This window comes from Apis florea, unplaced genomic scaffold, assembly GCF_048593485.1.
Source record: "Apis florea isolate Af1SG1 unplaced genomic scaffold, ASM4859348v1 contig_3587_pilon, whole genome shotgun sequence".
NCBI classification, from domain to species: domain Eukaryota; kingdom Metazoa; phylum Arthropoda; class Insecta; order Hymenoptera; family Apidae; genus Apis; species Apis florea.
The window spans coordinates 1835889-1857932 of record NW_028256789.1 but is presented as its reverse complement, the minus strand read 5'-3'; the positions used below and the strand labels follow the sequence as shown (position 1 = coordinate 1857932).

Here is a 22044-nt window from a genome sequence, read left to right as displayed (position 1 = left end):
CGAATTAAGGTTCCGCGTGTGAATTTCCGCGAGGTTGCGCTCGCTCGCGTGCCCGCCATTTAATCCCTTCGGGGCCGCCACCCCTGTTGTTACCCCCAAATGCGCCTATCGTTTCGAGCTTTCCTTTCGAGCTTTGCCTTCGCGCCAGGGGGGAACAGGTGAAGGTGGCCGGGCTCGAATCGATGCTTGGAACTAGGCGAGGAGGGATGAAGGGTCGAATGGAAACAGACAGAGGTGCTTTCCACCTCTAAACGCGTGGCTTTGAGTGCGTGCTTCGATCCCCTGGGGGAAAAGAGATGAACTGTGCTTAATCCTGTTCCTCGGATAGAAATGGGGCATTCAACAGGGGGCAAACTGTAGAGGCAAGAGACGAAGCCAATTTCTTATATTTACTTTAAACGGGAGAAATATATTTGGGGGATGAGGGATTAAAAGAAGAGGTAGGTGGAGTGACAAAGTAAACGATGTAGTTAGTGCTTGTTTATTACAATTTTTTCCCTTCTTTTCTTTTTATTATAACGTATAACGTATAGGATTATAACGTATTATAACGTTTGATAGGATTTACCTGTTGATCTTGTTGTTGGAACGAAGTGCAAATTACATACGTACGTTACGTATCAAGTCGAGAGAAATGGGAAATCTAATCGAACATCGAATTGTATCGTCTCAAGCGTATTCTTTATTCGTCTGTTCCTTAAATATTTTTGATTATTTTTAACTTGCAAATTTTGCAAAAATTCAAAAATCGTTTGCTCGTGTTTTCTTCATCAAAAATATTTCTTCCATATATTATAAAACTACACGATTTATGACCGGTATCCCGATATTTCTATTTTCCTTTCCTCTCCTTTCTTATGGCAAACATTTCCATCCGAGGAAATGAAGTTTTCAAGACGAGTGACAACCACAAAGTTGTCGGGTTCCCGATCCGTGAAGTTCCTTTCGATTGGAAACGTTCATCGGTGGAAACCCGTCGTGGAGAACCGTCGCGTAAACGTTGGGAATTTATTTCACGAGCGCGTTCAGTTTTCCAAACGATTCACCGGCACGGTTCGCGTTCGATAGAAAATAGTGTTGCCCGGGCGGAAATGGACGCAAACAAATCAATTGGTTTTCCGAATGAAATCAAACAAGCGCGCGAGACATTCCACCCCATCGACGACCGACCACCCTCCTCCTTGTTTCTCTTTTCCACGCCGCCTCGGCCAGGCCAACAGAGGGTTGGAAAATGAAAAATAGGGTGCAGAGGGGGCTGCACCGTCGTGACACCCATTATTTTTTTCTCGCTCTGCCACTGTTTCTCGCGTTCTTGCCAGTCTTCTTCTTCTTGTTCCACGACCTTTATTCTTTTTCCGACTCTCGCGACGTACTCCAACGACGTAGTCGTGCTCCACTAACGATAGACGGAACTCTCGTTGAATGACAGTGAAAAGTCCAGCCCCTTTCCCTTCTTTTTTCTTCTTTTATTCTGGCTGCACTGGATCACTCGACGTTTTCGATTTATCAGCGTCATCGACGATTCGAAAGAGATCTTCGAAAGGAAAATTTTAGGTAAGGAAAGTTTGCTTTGAAAGTTTTAGTTTCTCAGACGAGGATTTGGAAGCAATGGATTTTATTATATTTAATCGTAATTGAAACATAAAAATTATGAAAATCCTAATTTAAAATTGTCTAATAACTCAGAGCTTCGTAACTCTTTTTTTTTTTTTTTTTTTTTTGAAACGAAAGTTTACAAAGTTCTCTGATTTATGCACGAGAAATGTGTCCATAAAGCTGTTACGCGTTATAAAGGATCGTAGACTCTCACTCTAGGTCGCATCGCGTCGACCACGTTAGAAGGGAGTCGTTTGAGATTGATCATCTTTCGAGGGACGAGAAAGATGATAAAAAAAAAGAGAGAGAGAAAGAGAGAGAATATAGTTATTGAAAAGCAAAGTTTTTAAGCGAATACGCACTTCCCTCTCTGGAGGGAGCGTGTCTGCCACTCGTGAAATATAGACGACACGCTCTGGGAAGAATTTAGTTGCGAGGTTGAAGAGAGGGATGTTCTTCTTGGAACTTGGTCGTCGAGTTGAATCCGTTCCAATGTTCGACGTTTTACATAGCGCAAAGTGGTGTCAATTAGGCTCGTAATATCGTCCGAAAGAATTAACCAATCCTCCGTTGGCAATGATTGTCGCGTTTCTCGTCGTTTCTAAAATTTCATCGAAGTTCTTTCCCAACTTTGCTCCCAAAAACTTTTCCCTTTCGAACTTTTATCCCCTAAAAAAAAGGAAGATATATTCGAACAAATTGTAATCGGCGTACTCTATATATAGGCGGATTAATTTTAAGAAAAAAGTAATAAAAAAGAATAAATCGCTCGTGGAAAATTTCGACTAATCAAAAATCTTCACTTTCAGGCGCGATTGAATCCGGGGCGAAGCTCGCTCGGCTTCAACCGAATCGAAGTCTCGCACAAACCGAGTCGATGCCGCTCGATTTCCGGATAAATTTATTTTAAGTGTCCTCCCGATGCCTCGATTCACCATGCTCGGTCGAAAGGAGTGATAGCAACTGAGAGACTCGTCGGGCAAGTGTTCTCGTTTGCGGTAAGAATTCTTCTTCTTTCTTCCTTTCCTCCCTTTTTCTTTTTTCCTTCTCTTTTTTCTTTTTTTTTTTTTTTTTCAGTGACCCGGCGCCGTGTCAGACGCGATCGAAAAAAAAGGAAGAGAAGGCAGCGGTGGGAAGAAACGGAGGTTTCCGGGCGCATATGAAATGCAGAAGTGACGGGGAAAAAACATCCGTCACTTTTATTTATTTTCTAGAGAGGAAAGGTAAGCCAGATGTTGCCGGCTCTAGGTTTCATTAGACACGCGAGACTTTTTCGTTTTATTTTATTTTTCCCTCCTCCCTCCACTGTAAACCACTCTCCATCCTTTTGATTTTAATCGATTTTAACCGTCTAATCTCTCTCTCTTCCTATATATATATATATAAATTAAATTCATTCTTCTTGAACGAAGTTTCAATCGCTGCCAATTCGAACGTGTTTAGATAAATATAGATAAAAGTCGAATTCGATCTTTGATTTGAAATTTGTCGACTTGTAATAGAAAAAAACAAAAAAAAAAAAAAAAAGAAAAAGGAAGGAACAGATTTATGAAAAAAGAAAGGTCGAGAGGATGGATAATTAAATTATATCAATCCTCGATGGAGTCGTAACGCTGAAAAGGAACGCTATTCTATCTATCTAAGAAATGGAAAATCAATTTCAAAGGCTACTCTAACTACGAACGGTTAATCCAGTTTCCACACTCCATACATCGCATCCGGATAATAACCGATAGGAACCGCTGAAATCCGCTGGAAGAACGTTGCCCCTTTGTTCTTCCATCTATCCTTGATCGGGCGAGGGTCAATTAGATTTCAGAGCCCGGAAGGGGTTGGAAAAAAAAAACGAAAAGAAAAAAACGAAAAGAAAAGAAAAGAAAAGGGAAAAGAGAAAGAGGGATGAAGAGAGCGTGAATCACCGGAAGCGTGATTTCTTTTGGGGAGGGGGGAGGAATCGCTTTGACATCCGTCGGCGGAGACTTGGAGCGCGAGAAAAAGAGGCTGTGACTCGCTCGTGCACAGGTAGAAAGCGAAGAAAATAGAAAAATTGGTTGGCCGGGCTGCTGGCCGTTACACCGTGCACAGAGAGATCCTTTGGGATTGATTTCGAAAAGAGTGGAGAGAAGGGTTGCGATGTCGCGAAAAAGGGGCGAGGGTGAAAGGGACAGAATTGAATTCTGGCTGTTGGTAAGGGGAAGGAGGAGGAGGGAGGGGGAAGGGGGAGGGGTGATACGATGCCATTATCAATTTACAGGGATCAAAGGCAGCGTGATGCGAGGCTAATTAGTCCGCTGCAACGTGACGCTGGAAACAGCCACGTGCAAGTTTCGAATGCTCGAATGTACTCGTACGAAAGGAAAATACGCGAAAATCTAATTGCGGCCTGGATCTGGATGGCAAACAAGTTTCCACGATTTTCGAATAATGTCGTCGTGATATTAATCTCGAGTTGTTTTAATCCCATTCGTTCATTCACACTTTTCGTCCCGTGACGTTGAATATGAAAAACACACGTTCAACGATACGACACGTTCATGATCTCCAAATGATGGTGTGTAATAAATTACGAGTTAAAATTTATAGCTTTTTCTTCTTTTTTTTCTTTTTGATCTCTACGACAATATAAATTTCTCAGAAACTTGGAAGAAGGGAAAACGATCGAAGAAATAATGGAGCAATCAGGGTGACGAAGGGCGAAACAATCTGGAATTTGTTACTCCCTCCGATAGAGATTCTTTTCTTTCTTGTTTTTCAATCCGGCTACGACTGGACGTAGCGGAAATTACAGCATGGCGCCCTTCGATTTCTTCCATCTCCGGTGGAGATGTGGCGAGTCAATGTGTGAGTTTACGACCAAGTCGCCGTGTGGATAAACCACGGTGCACAATCTAAGGAAACGATAAACGTGGACATCGAGGTATTTCCCAGGTTAAATTCCATCTTTCTTCTTCGTTTCTCTTTTTTAACGATTTCGTTTTTCAACCGATCGTTCCTTTTTCCCCTCCTTCATCTCCCTCCCTCTTTTTCTCTCTTCTTTCCGAACGATGTATCCAATCCTTCGATAAATCGCATCAGTCACAAATTATTCGTAACTATTCGTTTTCCCATCGTTTTTTCTTTTTTTTTTTTTTTCTTTTTTTCTTTTAATACGGATGTATCGATCGTTTTGGTCGAGTATCGCGAGACATCATTCTCGAAATTTTTCAAAAAGGGCGATCACCCCGCCCGCTATCAATTCAGTCATTTATCATCAATTGTTTGACGGTATTCAAGGAACGACGTTTGCTGATTCGCGAGGAAAGTTGAAGTTCCCAAAGACTCTGCCCCTATCCTAATAAATCAATATTGACAGGGACGTATTTTATATTTTTCTTCTCTCTCTTTACCGTCTTCCCAGACATTCCCATCGAATATCACATTCCATCTGTATCGCGTTTTTCCACACGGTATTATTACATCCCATCGGAGTATCGGGCAAATGGTTTCTTTTTTTTTTCTTTTTTCCTTTTTTTCGAAACGAGAAATCTCGTCGATATTTTTTTCCAGACCTCGTTCCTTTCGTACGTATTGAATTTGTATAGAATTCGTTCGTTTGTTATTACTCTCCCGTTCGAGACATCGCAAATCATTTATAAACACGAACGAAACGATTAATCGACGACTTTGTATTCATTTTCGTAATCGCGGAGTATATAAACATTCGGCGTATAGAAACATTTTGCCCGTCGATATAATTCACTCGGCGATGAATCGTCGGCGAACGAGGATGGAATTATAAATGGGGAGTGCGAGTTTTCTTTTTTCCTTTCTTTTTTGCATATCCCTCCAATCGAATAATTAATTTTCAACGAAGAAAGGGAGTGAAAAGAGAGAGAACGAGAGAAGAAGAGACGGAACTCGTCCCGTTCGACGAGCAAACGAGAAGCTCGCCTAATTCCAGTTAGCCCAACTTTCACGTTGTTCCGCATATAATTTGCGACTTCATTACTTTCTCGTCCAACTTGGGCGAAATTTGCATTGCGGGCTGACGGTACGGTTCAATTAAACGGGCAGAAATATTGGACCCCACGCACGATGGATCCATCCCCGAAAAGTTGCCGCGAAACTTGCATCCATCGGTGAAATGATGGTTTCGGTTCCATACTCGACGTTTGCTCGATATTTGTCGGCCGGGACGAAAAAGAATTTTTCTAAAAACCGTGTTGGGAGCACGGCCCATAAATCTAACGTCTCTGGATTCCCGCGATATTGCTTCGAGCGTCGCGATCCATCTCCGCACACCGTTCGAAAACGGACATTCGTCACGAACACGTATTGAAAAAAACGACACGTTGTCGTGAAGACGAGGGAAACGCAAACCAGCACCTGTATAATCAATATCGGTCGGATAAAACACACGGGGGGAGAAGGAAAAACAGGGGAATGGTATTTCGTTGGCCAGACTTGGCAACGAAATACTTACCCAGGCAGCGAAAATATTTTTTTCCTTTCTTTCTCTCCCCTCTCCTCCCGTCGATAGACCATAGGATAGACACAGAGGAAGGAAGGAGGATCGTTTCATTACGGAGCCATTGTGCCCATACGGAGCGTTGCGCTTACGGCGCTTTTATTTCGGTGGCAACCACCCCCTCCCCCTTTCGACTTGAAATTTCCCTCTAATTGCAGATAAATTAATGCCACCGGATGGGCACGCTCCGCACCGTTGATTGCTACCGTTTTACCGCGTATCCCGCGAATCCGATGATCGGCCGAATGAAACATCGTCACGCGTTCCTGCACAGATTTGCATAATGTATCGCACTTTGATCGGCCCCGATTTTGAATTTTTCATTCAAATATGTATTTCCATATACGTGAAATATACGTGAAATTTGGATTTTATTATTATTAACAAATTGTTACAACGAAATTCAATAGATGAGATACGGGAAATAAAGTTTATTCGTAGCTACGAATAAAATACGGTTTCGTGGGAGGGATAGAGCGAGATGGAAATATTGGATACATTTTGGCACGCGTCATTCTCTTTCGTATCGAAAAAAGGAAAAAAAGAATGGATAAATGAAAAAATAATAATAAATTCGTACCTTCGAAACGAACGGTGTTATCCTGCCTCTTAAAAATTATTTCGAGGAGAAAGTAAATTTAAAGGAAAAAAAAAAAAAAAAAAAAAGAATTCCATTTCCTCGAACGATATGCCCGTTCTATTTTTTTTCTTTTTTTTTTTTGTTTCCAGCATTGAGCTGGATATCGTTGAAACTTTGATAAAGGTCCGTATTAAATTGCGGCGCGAATTCTCTGGTCGCGCGGGAAGGAAATTGCGAATCTCGGATCGAGCGTGGTCGTCAGAGGTTTAAGGGTCAACGTGACGTCACAGAACGGAGCGGGGCAAGGCGATGGATACGGGTATGAATAAATCACGAGGACAGTGACACGAAACCGGCGAGATGAGTGGGCCAAGATAGTGGACCGCTCTATTTTTGAACGTTGGTTGAACGTGGCCCCCATCCTCTCTCAGCTGATCTACTTTTTTTTTCTTTCTTTCCTTTTTTTTTTTATCCCGCGCCCAATTATTCAGCCTAAATTTCCCGGGCAAATATGTACACGCACACCTTTATCCCTTTAGTCGATTCGAGGGAAGGAAATATTCATCCCGTTCCGTGAAGAATGAAAAAGTCGTTTTTTCGGGGGAGATATTCAATTTTGGACGGGGCTGTTGTTGCACCGTGAAACACGATTATTCGCCTTAAATATCTGCGGCGCAGAGGGAGATGGTGAATAATCCCGGCAATAATCCCGGTTGAAATTATACAGATCGAGCGCCGATTAATACATTTTACAACGATCGCGTTATATCGCGTTGCCATTTAACGCCACGTGTTTCCATTCTCGTCAAGTTTACTTCCAATATTTCATCGCGCATTCGCGCGAAGATCCAGTTAACAGGAACGAATTGCAATTAGGAGAGAGTCGATGAAACGAATGAAGTGAGAAATTTGACGACGAAATGAACTCGCGTTCGAAATTCGATCGAGCGAAAATTTCGAAAAAAGAAAAGAGAAGAAGGAAGATATTCCGCAAACTTGCGTGTCCCAAAAGAGGGAACGTAACAATCAGATTTTCTCTTTCCAAGTTTATCCAACAATTCGTATCTCAAATACGAACTCTCCACTGGGTAATCCCCCATTTCGCGCTAAATCACAGCTGGTCGCAGCGTGACCCAGCGTGACCCAGAAATTAAAATATTCCATCTTCGCGACCATCTTTGGCGCACGATCAACCTTCGTTTCGTTTATTAAACGGGCTCGCCACCGTCGCGTTCCCCGTCACAGCCCGAAACACATCGCGGTTGAAACAAGGCGAATCCTCCCCCTCCCTCGTTCCGTCCCATCCACCGCGTCCAAGCTCGCCCGATATTTCCGGCTGGACATTCCTTCCGGTCGCGCGTCACGGTGGCCGAGCACGGCTCCTCGGTTGTGCCGCACGCTAAATCATTGCGCCTGTCACGACTCGACCCCCAAAGTTATGGCATTCGACTCCCTCCCCTTCGTTACGATCTACGTGATCTTCATACGCGCGGGAAGAAACAACGGCATCGGTTTGCCCCGAGCGTGATATCTCGAGGGACGAAAAGGATCGATCCAAGGGAGGCGTACGTGTAGAGACACGTCGGTTCAACGCACTTTTGGAGAAAGTTTTCGAGATGGTACAAGCGTCGTGGAGGAAAGTGTCGTCGAAGCGTGTGTGGATGCGAAGGGATCCTCTTTTCTCTCTCTCTCTCTCTCTCTCTCTCTCTCTCTCTCTTTCCGTATCTCTGGTTCTCTTAGCCGACACGCGGCAACTCCCACCCGTGAACTTTCTTCGTTCGCGATGCATAATAATTTGCCCCGTATTCATATTCATAAATGGCGCATGCATATTCGCGATAAATTTCCCCGCGGAGTCCCCCGCTCCAAAGTGTAAATTATTTTCTGGCCAAATTGAAAGTTGGAAAGCAGTTGCGTGTAGGCTCGCGTGTCGCGAGTATATAGGGGAGGGGAGAGGGGATTTGTTGATCGAAGGGATTGGTATGGGTCGATTTCAGATGGCCAAATTTTTACTTGGTCCAATTTACGGAGAATCTTATTCGAAGATATCATTCGAAGCCGAATCGAAGGCCGTTTCGATTCCATTTTGACGTAATGCGTCGCGAAATGTTATTACTCCTTCGATTGATGATTTCTTCGCGTGACAGTTTTACTTTCGAATATTTATGCGATTTTATTTAGGTTCTTAGGTTCTTTATTTTACAATTTTTTTTTACAATCTTCTCTTTTGCTTTATTCAAAACGAATGTGTCGAATCGGTTATCCTGAATGGATCGATATTCCTTCCTACATACATTTCCATGTATAATAGAATTGAGCTTAATTCCGATGCGATATTGAAAAAAATTAGAAAAAAAGAGGATTGATTGTTTCTTAAAAATCAAAATTCAATGGATTCGAAGTTCATATCTAAGAAGTTCAAACTTGATTGAACTTGGTTGAAACCAAGCTCGGAATCAATCTCGACAAACGGAAACAGTTGATTTCTCATTGTGCTTTTCCTCCTCCTTTCAAAGCCCGCGCTCGCTACCTCTTTTTCGTCTTCCCACGTCTTCGTCTTTTTACCAAGACGGAAAACGATCCAAGTATCTCGTCTCGAATTCTACCGAACCAACTTTTCCCCGGGTATATAGGCGATCGCTGATCTCTAAGATCCAATAAATCGCCGGTGTTCTTCCACCTTGGGGCGCATCCCTTCCTCTTCTTTCCTCTTCGTTCTTATTTGCACCCTGCCTCTCTCTCCCTCTCTCTCTCTCTCCCTCCGATAGCTCGATTACATCTGTATCTTCTTTCCTATTTTTCCGTCTTCGTTTCGTCCCCAAAACCTCGTGGACGAACGAGTTGGCATTTGCGTCTTTGTTCGCAAGCCGAGGGCCGAGAAAATGAGGCGTAGTGTTCCTCGGTTGAAGAAGGGAGGAGTCTGGAGTGTAATATCGAGTGTGAATGTATGTGTGTGTGTGTGTGTGTGATGCAACAGAGACGAGAGATGCGTGGGCAAAACGAGGAAAAGGGATAACTTAAGGACGATAGAGAGAGAGAGAGAGAGAGATGATCCTTCGCCTCGATAGAGGTGAGGGAAGGGTGGCGTTTGGATGGAGAAGAGAGACTTCGGTGGAGGAAAAATATAGGGAGAGAGAGAGAGGAAAATCGTGGAGAAAATTGTGGAGGAAGGGGGTAATAAACGTGAAGAAGGAGATGGAAGACAGGAGGGTAGAGAGAGTTAGAGGGTTTGGGATAAACTCTCTGTAGCCAAAAGAAAAACCTGTAAGGGAGATTGGTTTTCTGGGAGGGAAGAAAATGGTACGGAGAATCCGAAATCAAATATAGTTGGACCGTTGAGAAAAAAGACAAAGGGAGGGTCGATAATCACGATTCGTAATTCAGAGGGAGAAAAAACGTCCGCCATCGACAAAAAAATGTCGCGATAAATTAAGAAAAAAGCGGAGAAGGTCGATGGAAAAGGGGGAAAAAGCGAGAAGGAAGAAACGGTCGTCGACGTCGTCGGTGAGAAGACAAGACGAAGAATGAAGACGAAAGGGTGAAGAAAAAAGGGAGAGAGGGAGAGGGCGATTGGACGCGGGTATCGCGGGTGAAAAAGCGGGCGAGATCGGGGAGAGAAGAAGAGGAAGGGAAGAGGTTGGAGTGGCGCGACAAGGAGGGATTGAGAACGGGGCTGGAAGTGGGGAAGCCGTGGAGAATCAGCGCACAGCTACACCCCACCGTGACGGCCGCGGCAGTCAGTCGTCCGCGCACCTTCGTTCGGCGAGGGTTTCGTGTTCGGTGGGGAATCGCCTCCGCCAGGGAGTGTAGAGAGGATCATCGCAGATTGTCATTCATCGATCAGCTGATTCTCAGACCGGTGCTTTGACCTGCAATCGTCAACAATCGTCGTTGGACGGATCCTTCAACAACCCCTTCGTTACGCGGATCTCTGCGGAACGGTGAGTCGAGCGATCGAGTTCTTCTTTTTTTCTTTCTTCATATTTTCTGCGCCACTCTTTTCGAACGCTTGGGATGGCGAATGGAATAGAATAACGCGAAACTTTGGAATATTGGGAAGGGAACTAGGGAAGGGATGTGGGATGAACGGTGATCAGGGATGAATTCGAATGGGATTGGAACATGGGGTTGCTGTTTTGGCAACGTCGTGTTCCAACGTTAGAGTCGAAGGGAGTCGTAAAAGAGGGAATCGTGTAAGATCCGTGTGTAGTATACAGAGTATACAGGAAGGAAGGAAGGAAGGAAGGAAAGAAGGTTGAAGGAAAGTTGGTGGCAACATGTTTGTCTTGCTTGGACACAGGGAGCACACGGGCTCCACTGTGTTTTCTTTCCTTTCCCTCGTTTTTCATCGGCGTGCGAGAGAAGCAATCGATACCCGATTCTCGAGATGTAACCAAGGACGCGCCGTGGCTTATCCGCAGCGACACGTTACCGATGAATGAATCGCGTAGATAACCATAGATTTCCCTCTTTTATTTTTCTTTTATTTTATTATTCTTTTTTTTTACGTATTCCATTATTTCCCGTCGTATAAATAACTTGTCTATAAATTATCTATAAGTGTAATTTTCAAAATTAATATCTCCTCGAGATACACGTATATATTTTCCTTTTCAAACAACATTCTCTTTTTTTTATCACCGTCTTATCATTCATACGTAAAACGTAAAAAGAAATTTTTATACTTCCATACTATATATATATATATACGTGCTAAATATACGACTGAAATTTACGTAAATAGATATTTATGGAAAAAGCAAGTTATCAGTATTCCGAGCCGAAAGATACGGTAATAGGAACGGTAATAAACAATGTTCAAGCACGTCGCAAAAAACACTCCGGTTCGCGAAAACCTGTTTGTTTTCCTCGCGTAGGCAAGGATGGTAGATGTAAAACCGAGTTCTTCTTCCCTCGTTTCTATCATCTCGTACAATGTGATCAATACTCTATCCCCCGCGCCCCCTTCCCCCCCTCCCCTTCCTCGCATGTAATCCATTGATTAAATTACAAACGTCGAACAAAATTGAATAACCTGTTCTATTCTTAGATAGATGGTTGATCGTCTACTTGGATAACGCGATTAAAATTACATATCTTTCCACCGGTTGAAAATAATTAAATTATCTATATAATAATCGTAATAACGAGACGCGATACGCCACACTATATGTAAAATTATAGTTACGATCTTCTCTCTCGCTCGCGTGAATCCCTTTTCACGTTGAGAACCGTAGTATAATTCCTTGTATCGCGATACAGACAGGGGAGCGGAGGGGAGAGGAGGGGAGGGGGCTCTTTACAATTTCCGCAGAATAGCGGATCCCATCTCTTTCGCAGCGTCGAAACTACGTTTGTTGGCCAAACACAGCTGGGAACGTTCGAAATTGATGCGAGAAATTTTGGTCGGCAGCAAGCCATAAAAGTCATTGTAATTTCTGCAAGTTCGCGGCCACGTGCAACCCCACGACTAATGAACGATCCCCTAGCTGGGTCAAACTCTCTCTCTCTCTCTCTCCTCTCTCCAATACACGTTGTGAAACGTGTTTCCCCTAATTATTCCCGAGCATGTAACATCGAAGTCTCGTGCGTTCCTTCCCCTGCGATATATATAATACAACCTTCGATAACTTGTCACTTTTTCAGTTGTTGCTTCGTTACAACTCCTCTTTATCCGAGATTTCGTGGATTAAGCGGAGGAGGAGGAACAAAGGAAGGGAGGGAAGATCTGGCCGGGTTTATTATTAATTGCACGCTTGATTCCTAAACACGAAGTCGTCCAGGAATCGTCGACTTGCACGTTCCAACAAATTTGCGGTCGTGTTAGTTCCAGGTCGTATAGCTCGTTTATAACTGAGAATGTATAACGGAGAACAGTGGCGTCATTTTGACTGGCGATGTTCATCCACTTGAAACTAACGGTTTGGCCGTGTAAATTTTCCCCTTGCCAATAATCGTTTCACCATGAGCATGTATCTGCTATTCATTGTGAGTGGTGTTGTGATCATTGGCCGAGTGATATATATATATATATATCGATTTTCGAAGATCGTTCGATCGAAAGGAGAAGTCAAAATCACGAAACTTTTCCTTTTTTTCGACAATCTTCTTTCTTCGGTTCCTTTGTTCGTACACTAGAGACGGATAGATAGGCGAAAAAGGGGCCGTTACCTAAAAGGGGGGTATAAAAATTTTTGCAAACGACGATTTCTTTCATAAGGGGGTTCTTGGAGCGCCGTAACTGAGACTGACCTCGGACCGTGGAAATAAAAGTCGTTAGGAGGAAGTTATATTACTTTTGTATAAACGAGAATAACGGAATAAGAAAATGGAGTTCTCCTCTCCTTCTCTCGTAACGAATGATCCTTCGTTTCACGCTCGTCCTTCCGATTACCCTTCATTCGTTATCATTTATAATATTCTTTATTCAATAAATCGTTCAATAAATTCCATCGATCGATGGAATTCCATCAATTGGTTATCGTTAACGTTGTTAACGATCTCTGGTTAAACAGGTTCGTCTTTCCTCCCCTCCCCCTTTTTTTCATAGTCTGACTTGTAAGTAGAAAGTGTTTCCACCGAGTTTTACGTAATCCCGTCATCCTCCTCCTGCCCCTACGTAAAACGTACACGAAAGATCTAATGAACGGTCCGTACGAGGGTCGAATCGAAAAGTGGAGTTCGGCTTGGTTGTCGCCTGGTGGAAATTGTTCCTGAGTTATACCGCGTTCAACTATCTCTCCTGTCTTACGGTCTACGGGATCTATGTACCTTGAACTTTTCGAAGTTTGCGCCCGACAGAGGAAGCGTGACGTGGTGAACAAGAAGTGGTGATCAATCGGCATTAAGGTCGGAGCTGTTTGATGAAGGAGGTTTGCAAATGAACACGTCTCAACCGAAACAGCGATAGATTTCAGGAATGTTTATCGAATCTGCAAGACGGATCACCGAAATTAAGCGGTGTATCATTCGAGATGATAAGTACACTCTGCGCGATAATTATTCCAGAGATCTCCCCGTGAGATCGATAAATCCATGGAAGAAGAAAATTAATCTGAAAACATCGATCAAGAATATTCTTATCGTAAAGGTTTTTAAAGGTTTTTCTCTTCGTTTTTCTACGTTTCGTCGTTTGAAACGAAATCCGTAACTGTAAATAAGTTTTCTTCTTCCTTTCGGCTATATTTTACGTTCAATACTTTATACGTAAACTTTCTATTCAATTAGCCGAGGATTATCCACGGTCAGAGCGCGAATAAATATATTTTATGACGTCTGTTTTGTTTAATTAAGATACTTTATTATTGCACGTTTGAATTTTAATGAACATGTGCACGCCACATGCCCGCTCGTGCTTTTATTATAATGTGGAAGGGAAAGGGTGAAAGAGAGAGTTTCCGCGTTGAAAATGACATTTCATATAACGAACCCTCTCCGATTCATAATTCGTTCTTATCGCGAAAAATTGAATTTTTTAAATATCCAGGATGTAGCCGTTACAAAGACCGACTCTTTCCCTTTTCTTTATTTTCCACTTTTTATCACCGCTTTTTATCAAATCAAATTTTTGTTCCGTTCGTTCCTATCCTTTCCGCGTTTTCCAGTCGCGTAAGCGAAATAAAAAATCGGTCTGTTAAATCGGTCTTTATCGCGATACCATGTATTAATAATACATTGGGGGAGGGGGAGAATTAAAATTCAGAAAACAATCCCTTGCCGCGGATCGTAATGTTTTTTTTGCAAATTACGTCACGTTTCACCGATGAGTCACGATCCCGGATAATTTTTTAATACTTCTGTTTTATGCGTGACACGAATGAACGATAAAAGGTGGTGATCCGTGATTTCATCTGTGAAAGGTATCGTTAAAAAAAATCTTTGCGGCAGGGATAAGAAATCTCGAGCAATTTCGCAGGCAAATTTTTAAACGTATTTGCTATCTTCTGTTTCTCCTTTTTTCGTTTTCACTTCTCTCTCTCTCTCTCTCTCTCTCTCTCTCTCTCTCTCTCTCTCTCTCTCTCTCTCTCCCTTTCTCGAAAAGAGTAGCGATAATAATAACATTGTTCGTCGTTTTTCGAGCGGCCAAAGAGTCTCGTAGATAATTTCAACTTTAGAAGCCCGTTTAAAGAGCTTTTCCATTGCGATTTTCCAACCGCTTAACTCGTCATTCCTTCTTTTCTTCTTTTTTTTTTTTTTTTTTTTCTACGATTAGTCTCTCGCGTAAATGGTAATACGATACGTACCAATTTTTCTCGAGTACGTTCATCAGTTTTTTAGAAATGATTCGCGAACGATTGATACGTCGGGTCAAAAATTTTTCGGGCCGATATTACAGTCGAACGATTCCGATCTCGTTACCACAAAATTACAACCATTTTTATTCCCCCGAATTGAAATAAAGCGGTACGATACAAATTTAATGCATTTTATACGAACCGCGAAGAATATTTCGTTCGCTGTCCATTTCTGGTGAAAAATTTTCGGATACGATTTTCGCGCTTAAATTAAAAAAATATATTATTCTTTTTTTTTTTCATAGGCGATTTTGAATTGATTTCCAAATTATCTTTCCCTCGATTATCATTGAAACGTGGATAAAAAAGTGATTTTTCTTTTTTTTTTTTTTTTTTTTTTTTACATTAATTACAATTATTCCCTCGTTCTTCAAAATTTATGAAATTCGATTCCACGATCTCTAATATATACGACAATATTTAAATATTTTTCCATATTCCGGTTTCCAGCCACATAAATCGTGTCGCGCGTATTTTGAAACGCTCGATAAGACACAAACTAGCATTACCAGGGATTACTCGACGGGAAGAAAATTGTTCTCATCGTATTTTCCACTCTCGATATCATAAAGTGTCGCTAAGCTTCAGAAAAAAGAAGAAGAAGAAGAAGAAGAAGAAGAAGAAAAGGGATAAAAAGATATACGGTTTCAATACTCTCGGCTTAACTAGAAGGCGAAAGTCGTGGAGTCGGGGAAAAATAATTCGTCGGCGGCGTAAAACTCAAGCCTCGAGTGAGATTCGAGCGCTCGCTCGCGAGGCTGAAAGTATGCGACAGTTGTGAAGAAAAAGGGGGGGGGGGGAAGAAAAAGAACGGTGGAATAAGAGACAGAATGCAAAATACTAGTCGGAGACGAGAGAAACGTATCCAAAGATTTACCGTGCAGAAGCCTCTCGCTTGCTGTCCGTTTTGTCCGACCCCTCCTCGCGATCCCTCCCTCCACGTTCTTTGCTCTCTCGTTCCCTTCGAGGCGTGCATTTATGTTATGCAAATGCGATTCTCTTGGAGAAAGGGATATATAAGAGCGAGGGAGCACGGGAGGGAAGTGGAGTGACACCGTGACCGTTTGGCGTGGAAAATAAAATTCATGAGTGATAGTTTGACTTATTCCGAGATTTTTCCACGTTACGTTTCCTCCGGAGAAATTCTCTCCGTGATGGAGAGAGAGAGAGAGAGAGAGAGAGAGAGGGGCTGTATCTTTTCTTATTCCATCCCCATCAAGGAACATCCGTTTTAATGCTACGATCTCTCTCCTCTCGCTTATTTATTTATTTATTCCGACTGATACGTAGTTCACGTCACGCGTTTCTCGATAGATCTAACTCTTTCCACGATCGAGGAACGATCGTTTCCCCTCGAAATTTATACCTCGGGAACGGGACGTCGAGAAACTTTAAGCCTTAAATAGGTGGAAAATTGAAGGTGGAAAGGGGTTTAAAGACACGCGTGAAATTTAATTTTTTAGAAGTTTTTAGAAACGATTGGATTCTTTTTTAAATATTCTCGTTGAATAATAGGGATAGGATAATCGGATCGGAAGGGAGGAGGGGAGGTCTCGGTGTAATAGTTCGGTAATGGCTGTTTGCGATTAAAAATCGAAAGGTCGCGGGCACAGCGTTCGGGAACCGCACCAGATGGTCGAACGTCACCAGCATCAAGCGCAAAACGGCCGGTTTTAAAGTGGAAGAAGCAATTTGCAGGCCATCGCCTGTATTTCCATACCTGTCAGAAGCATACCTACTACGGTTTACGTCACTACGGTGTATGATCCTGATCTTCGAGCGCCCCCGCGATTTGCTTTAAATACGACCTAAATAAAAGGATACGGCCGGGCTCGAGAGTGGGATTTCTGTGAAAATTTACGAGGCGTCAAACGATTAAGTGATTAAAAAAACAAAAAAAAAAAGGGATAGCCACTTTTTTAAATATTCGATTGCTGCTGTTATTGCGATCGTTTCGTTTTCGAAGAGTTTTCAATTCGGGAAAAGAAGAGCGACATTTTACATTATTTTCGCAAAAGAAAAGAACGAAGGAAGAGAACAAAAATTCATGAAACTAATTAATCAAGAATAATTTCTCTTTAAGAAGCTCCCTTTCAACCTTCGAATCTTCTCTTCGATATTTCTCTGTAAAAATATTTTATCCGTTTAAAACGATTGTTTTACCCTCCTTCTCCCCCGCGATCTTTAACTTTTCGCATTAAAAAAGAATCGCGAGTTCTTCTACGATTTATCAAATCTCGAGGATAGAGATAAGGAATTCACAGCCGATCTTGTTCTCAATACAAACGCAATTCATCTCAATCCAGAGGGGATATTTGTCCAGATTCATCTTTCACTCGCGGGCGGAAGGTCCGTTTCCAGATACTCTCGCTTAATCTTCGACCCCTCGTCAGAATAACGATGGCTCGAGATCCTCCTGCTTTGGAGCGAAAAACATGCAAAATTAGCCGATGATTGTTCCACTCCGATATCCGACCATCGCTCGATCCATCGGTTTTGGAAAGTGGACGACGAGTCGTCGCTTTTCGCGACTTTGAACCGACGCGAGCCGTGCCGTGTTAGCAGCTTCTTGTCCCAAGGAAATCGGATAATCCCGCGAATTCGTTATCACGGGCCTTGGCTCTTTCGCCACGCTTGGCGAGAGGGATGATTTGCATACATTTTCCACGGGTGGAAATGAAATTGCTCGTGAAGCGAAGATGGCAGAAGCCTCTTTCCGCCCTATTTGAAGCGTACGCCCGCAATCAGGAGCGCAACAAGATGTACGCCGACGTCGTTTACCGAGCTTTCCACCGCGCTAACGTTTCGCAAATAAGTCGGACGAAAATTCGAACCCGACGTGGCCCACCTTCGACGTTGGAATCGTGGAAATCGCATGGATGACTCGCTCGTAATAATAAATTCGCTCGGCCATCCCCCCCCCTAATTATTTTCGAAATCGTCTCTCCCAATCGTTTCTCCAAATCGAATCACCTGTGTCTTTGTCTTCCTTTTCTTTTTATTTCCTCGAGGGGAGGGGGCGAAAATAAAAGTCGCTCGTTTCCTTTGGAAAATATATCGTTCGACGCGTGTAGATTTTCGCGCAGACACGAAGGTATGCATATTTTCGAAGGGATATTCGAGGGGAGAGGAATGCTAAAGAGAATGCAACTATGCGAAGCACAGAGTGCATCACAGCGAGGAAGAATTTCGAGGAGACTTTGCAAGTATAGAGAGAGAGAGACTGAGAAGAGCTTGTTCCCTTTACACGAAAAATCGGATTATTCCATTATTATCCACGGGCATAATAACGATGGTGTAATTAATTTTGGGTAAATATTCGGGGAAAAGGGAAACTGACCCCTTGTTGGGCAATGTTGAAACGTAAACGAGCAACAATAGATTTCAATATAGAATCATTTTCGTCCGCCCCACGGCTACCTGTTCGAAATTGCGTTATGCAATTAATAGCGCGCATATACTGGCGCCAACATTAACTCTCCGTTCGAATAAGTTACGTGTTTACGTGTTTATCATTTGAACGGGCCACAGATTATCCTCTCACGGATTTCATTATACGGATGGAGACTTCGTGTATTTCGAGTTCTCAGATACTCGTCCCATTGGATACTTTGAAAAAAGTCGTAGCTTGAATTAATAAAGATAGGAAGAACTTAATTTTTCCATAGACTTTAGTACAGTTGGAATTTCTAACAAACGGCAGTGAATAATAATTTTCATTTCACCATTCTTTTTGCTTTTCAAGATATTTTCAAGATCCGATTTAGGATCTTTTTTGCACTCGTAGGAGAAAAAATGGGGCCTAGTTCTTGCCCCGGGTAAATAAATTCTCTCCCGGAAACAGGATCATCGATACCCATTAGTTTTCCCTCGATAAAAAGACGCGAGCCTCTTTAATGAGGAAACTTGGAGAATTTCCATAGACGTTAATCGAGGGAGGAGGGGAGAAACCCTCGTTACCACATGCGTTCGCGCGGTCGTTTCGAATAACTCATTAGCATCGAGCGTGGTGTTGGAGCACCCTCGTTTAACATCGCTCTAGAAAGCAGCCAAGGGGTCAAATTAATTGATGCTCTTCGGTCGCTTCAATTACGTTACGTAATTACCGGTTATTCGTTATCGGTTCATTTACCCTCCATGGAGATCGGCGGAGATCGGCAATACTCGATGAAATCAGACTCGATATCGCGTCTGATTCATCCCGCGCGCGAGAGAGAGAGAGAGACACGATTTTTACGCTACGAAAATCCCTCGAGCCAATCCTTTCCTCCCCTCCCCCGCCGTGAAAATATCATTTCGGTCGGCCAAAGTTGTGGAGGGCGAAGCTCTCCTCGTCGTCGTCGTCGAAGAAGAAGAAAAAAAAAATAATAGGAAAACCTGAGAGGTTGGCGGTAATTGGCGAGGAAGCACTAGGTATGCGAGATGAAATTGAATGTTGGAAAGCAAAGTGTCTTTTCTCGAGCGATGTTATTACGGATAAGAAAAGCGGCACGCGGTGAATGCGCTCGCGCGTGTATGCGTGTATAGATGAATTCAAAGATATATATATATATTGCATATCGTCTCTGAAAGCTTTATTTTCGCGATTCAATTTAATCTTTCTCTTTCGCTCCCTCGTTTGTTTCTTAAACATCCTTGACCGTTCATATTTTTCGACTTATTTTCTCGCTTGGTGATTTTGCTTGGATGTATCGTGTTTCGCGAAATTTCGAAACGTAACGTTTACGCTCGAGATTGCTTAATTTTTTTCTTTCTTTTTTTCTCTCTCTCTCTCTTTTAGCAGGGAAGAAAGAAAACTTGATAATTGGCAGCCTCGCTCGCTAAAAATTATAACCCTCTCGACGAGGCTTTCACCCACTTCGGACGCGAAATAGACAATTCTAAAGGATGCTTCTGCCCCCCTCCTCCCACTCCTTTCCCCACCCCACTCCTCCTCCCCCTCCTCCTCGGTATTCGGGAGTTTTCGCGTTTTAAGAAGTGGTTCAAAACGCGGCACTCGTGGCACCCGCTACTCTTCAAAGAAAGGCCGACCAGTGGCCAATTATCAGACTTAAGTAAAATCCGCGACACGGCAATTACAACATCAAACGGACCGTCCGCGATGCTCCACGATGTCTTTTCCCTTGAAAGCTTCTCCTCTCCCTCCTTTGCATTAGCCAACGACCACTTGGAAGATCGAGGCTAAGCATCCTTGCCAACGGTATATCAGGAAGAGATACCAATTTTACACCGGCCGGCCGCAAACGGGTAGAGAGTCGGGTTCACGGTCGTAGCGTAATTAAAGTGTCGTAATTAAACCACACTGGTCGAAGTGAAGAGAGAGAGAGTGGGGAAGGGAGTGGTCGAAAGAGAAAAAGGGAAGGAAGAGGAAAAGGGTCGCCCAAAAAGGCCAGTTTCGAGGGTACATTTAACGGGGTGCATTTAGGGAACGGGCAATAGATGGAGGGGAGGGTGGTGCGATCAACGTTGGCGCTCGAAAGAAATTACTCCGTGTTCGTTGGAGCGCAGTTACAAATACGGGAGAAGAGATCGCTCGTTACTTTTGGAAATTCTTCGCTTTCTTATTCCCCGCGAAAACCATTGGAAAGAATAGGAGAAATCGTCGGTGGTGATCCTTTGATCCTCGTTGGATCCGTGATTCACTCTAATGGCGGGGGTGTGTGTTTCGACTGTTGGCAATTGGATGAGGAGAGAAAAGGGGAAGAGGGAAGGAAGGTGGAGTGCAAACGGACGATAAAGGTGAGCGATAAAGGTATTAGCGAGATTGGGGGAGGAATGTAATTTCGCGCGAACTCGTTGCTTGTATTATGAAAGAAGAAAGGTTGATGGAAATACGTGGAAAAGGACAGAGAGAGAGGGAGAGAGAAAGAGAGAGAGAGAGACAGTGGCTTAAATAGGGAATATTTTGGAGAAAGTAGATTGCACTTATTGCGCCGCTTGATCGACGATGAGAGTTTTGGACGATCTTGAAAGAGGAGGATAGGAGGAAGAAAGCCGATCGAGGAGATGCGGGGAAGAACGGGCAAAGAGGATATTAGGGGGATGGAGTAAAGGGTTAAACTCGTAAGAAGGAGAAAGGAAAAAAGAGGAGGAGAGAAACAAAAGGGATGAGCGTAAGTTTACGCGGGTTTTCCATTTCTCCCTCACTACGCACAGCTTGCGGAAGCATTAAACCCGTACTGTAGAATGCTGCTTTTGCTCTACTAAGCACAAGAGCGCGTGTTTACCTCCTTTTAGTTTAGAGAGGCACGCTCCGGGAATGCGAAGTACACTTTCCATCCTTTCTTCCTCTCCCTTTTCTTCCGCTGTTTAACCTGGCTCCTCTTCCCTTTTTTTCTTTTCTCTTCTTTTTTTCTTTTCTTTTCTTCCCCCGCATTTCGAAAAACTTACGCGTCCTGTTTCGAAACTTTCCTCTCGTGCCTCTCGGATCGTAAGTAAATGAATAATGAATCTTGTCTGTTTCACTTTTCAACATTATAAAATTTCGCCCGAAATTTCCTGCATATCGTATTCTTCGAACGAACTTGTTTCGTTCAGAAATTCATTACAGAATTCATTTGGCGGAAGGAATAATTTTACAAACTCTCGTTCCATCCTCCCTCTTTTAGATATTCTTTGGATTGAACCGGTTGCCAGGTATCCGGTTATCGTCTTCGAAAGATACCGAAGATCCCGTTACTTTTTGCCCTTTGGAACTTGTTCAACTTTTCCTCCTCTCTCCATTCCCCTCCCCCCTTCTCTCCATTCCCCTGCCCGTCTTATTGCCGTGTCTTCCCCGTAGTTTATTTTTCTTTTTTTTTTTTTTACTGGCGGCGAAACAACCCTCCGGGCGATCATCGTTTGTACCCGGTGTCGAGAGCTTAATGGCGAAACTCGTTGTTATTCGTGCACGGGGGTTGAAACGGCCAGCAAGAACGCCTCTGGAATTGGGTCGCGCTCGTTTAAACTTTCATCCGGTTGAAGTTCGCCGGTTAGTCTTTTTCTGTCCGGGTTAAGACGTCGCTGTGATACCGACGAGGATTAGATATGTGTCTGGAATACACGCTTGCGGCGTGTATTCCAGAAGA

General features: G+C 43.2%; 1 protein-coding gene across 2 annotated transcripts in view; it reads left to right on the top strand.

Moving 5' to 3' along the window:
* Positions 1 to 10375: 10375 nt before the first annotated feature.
* LOC100864231 (uncharacterized) overlaps positions 10376 to 22044 on the top strand; it is a 122743-nt gene continuing 111074 nt past the window's right edge. The window contains exon 1 of one of the 2 annotated variants that reach the window (XR_015294169.1): positions 10376 to 10624. The gene's annotated coding sequence lies outside the window, so the exon portion shown is untranslated. The remainder of the gene's footprint in view (positions 10625 to 22044) is intronic. The other variant, XM_012485020.3, reaches the window with a different exon arrangement.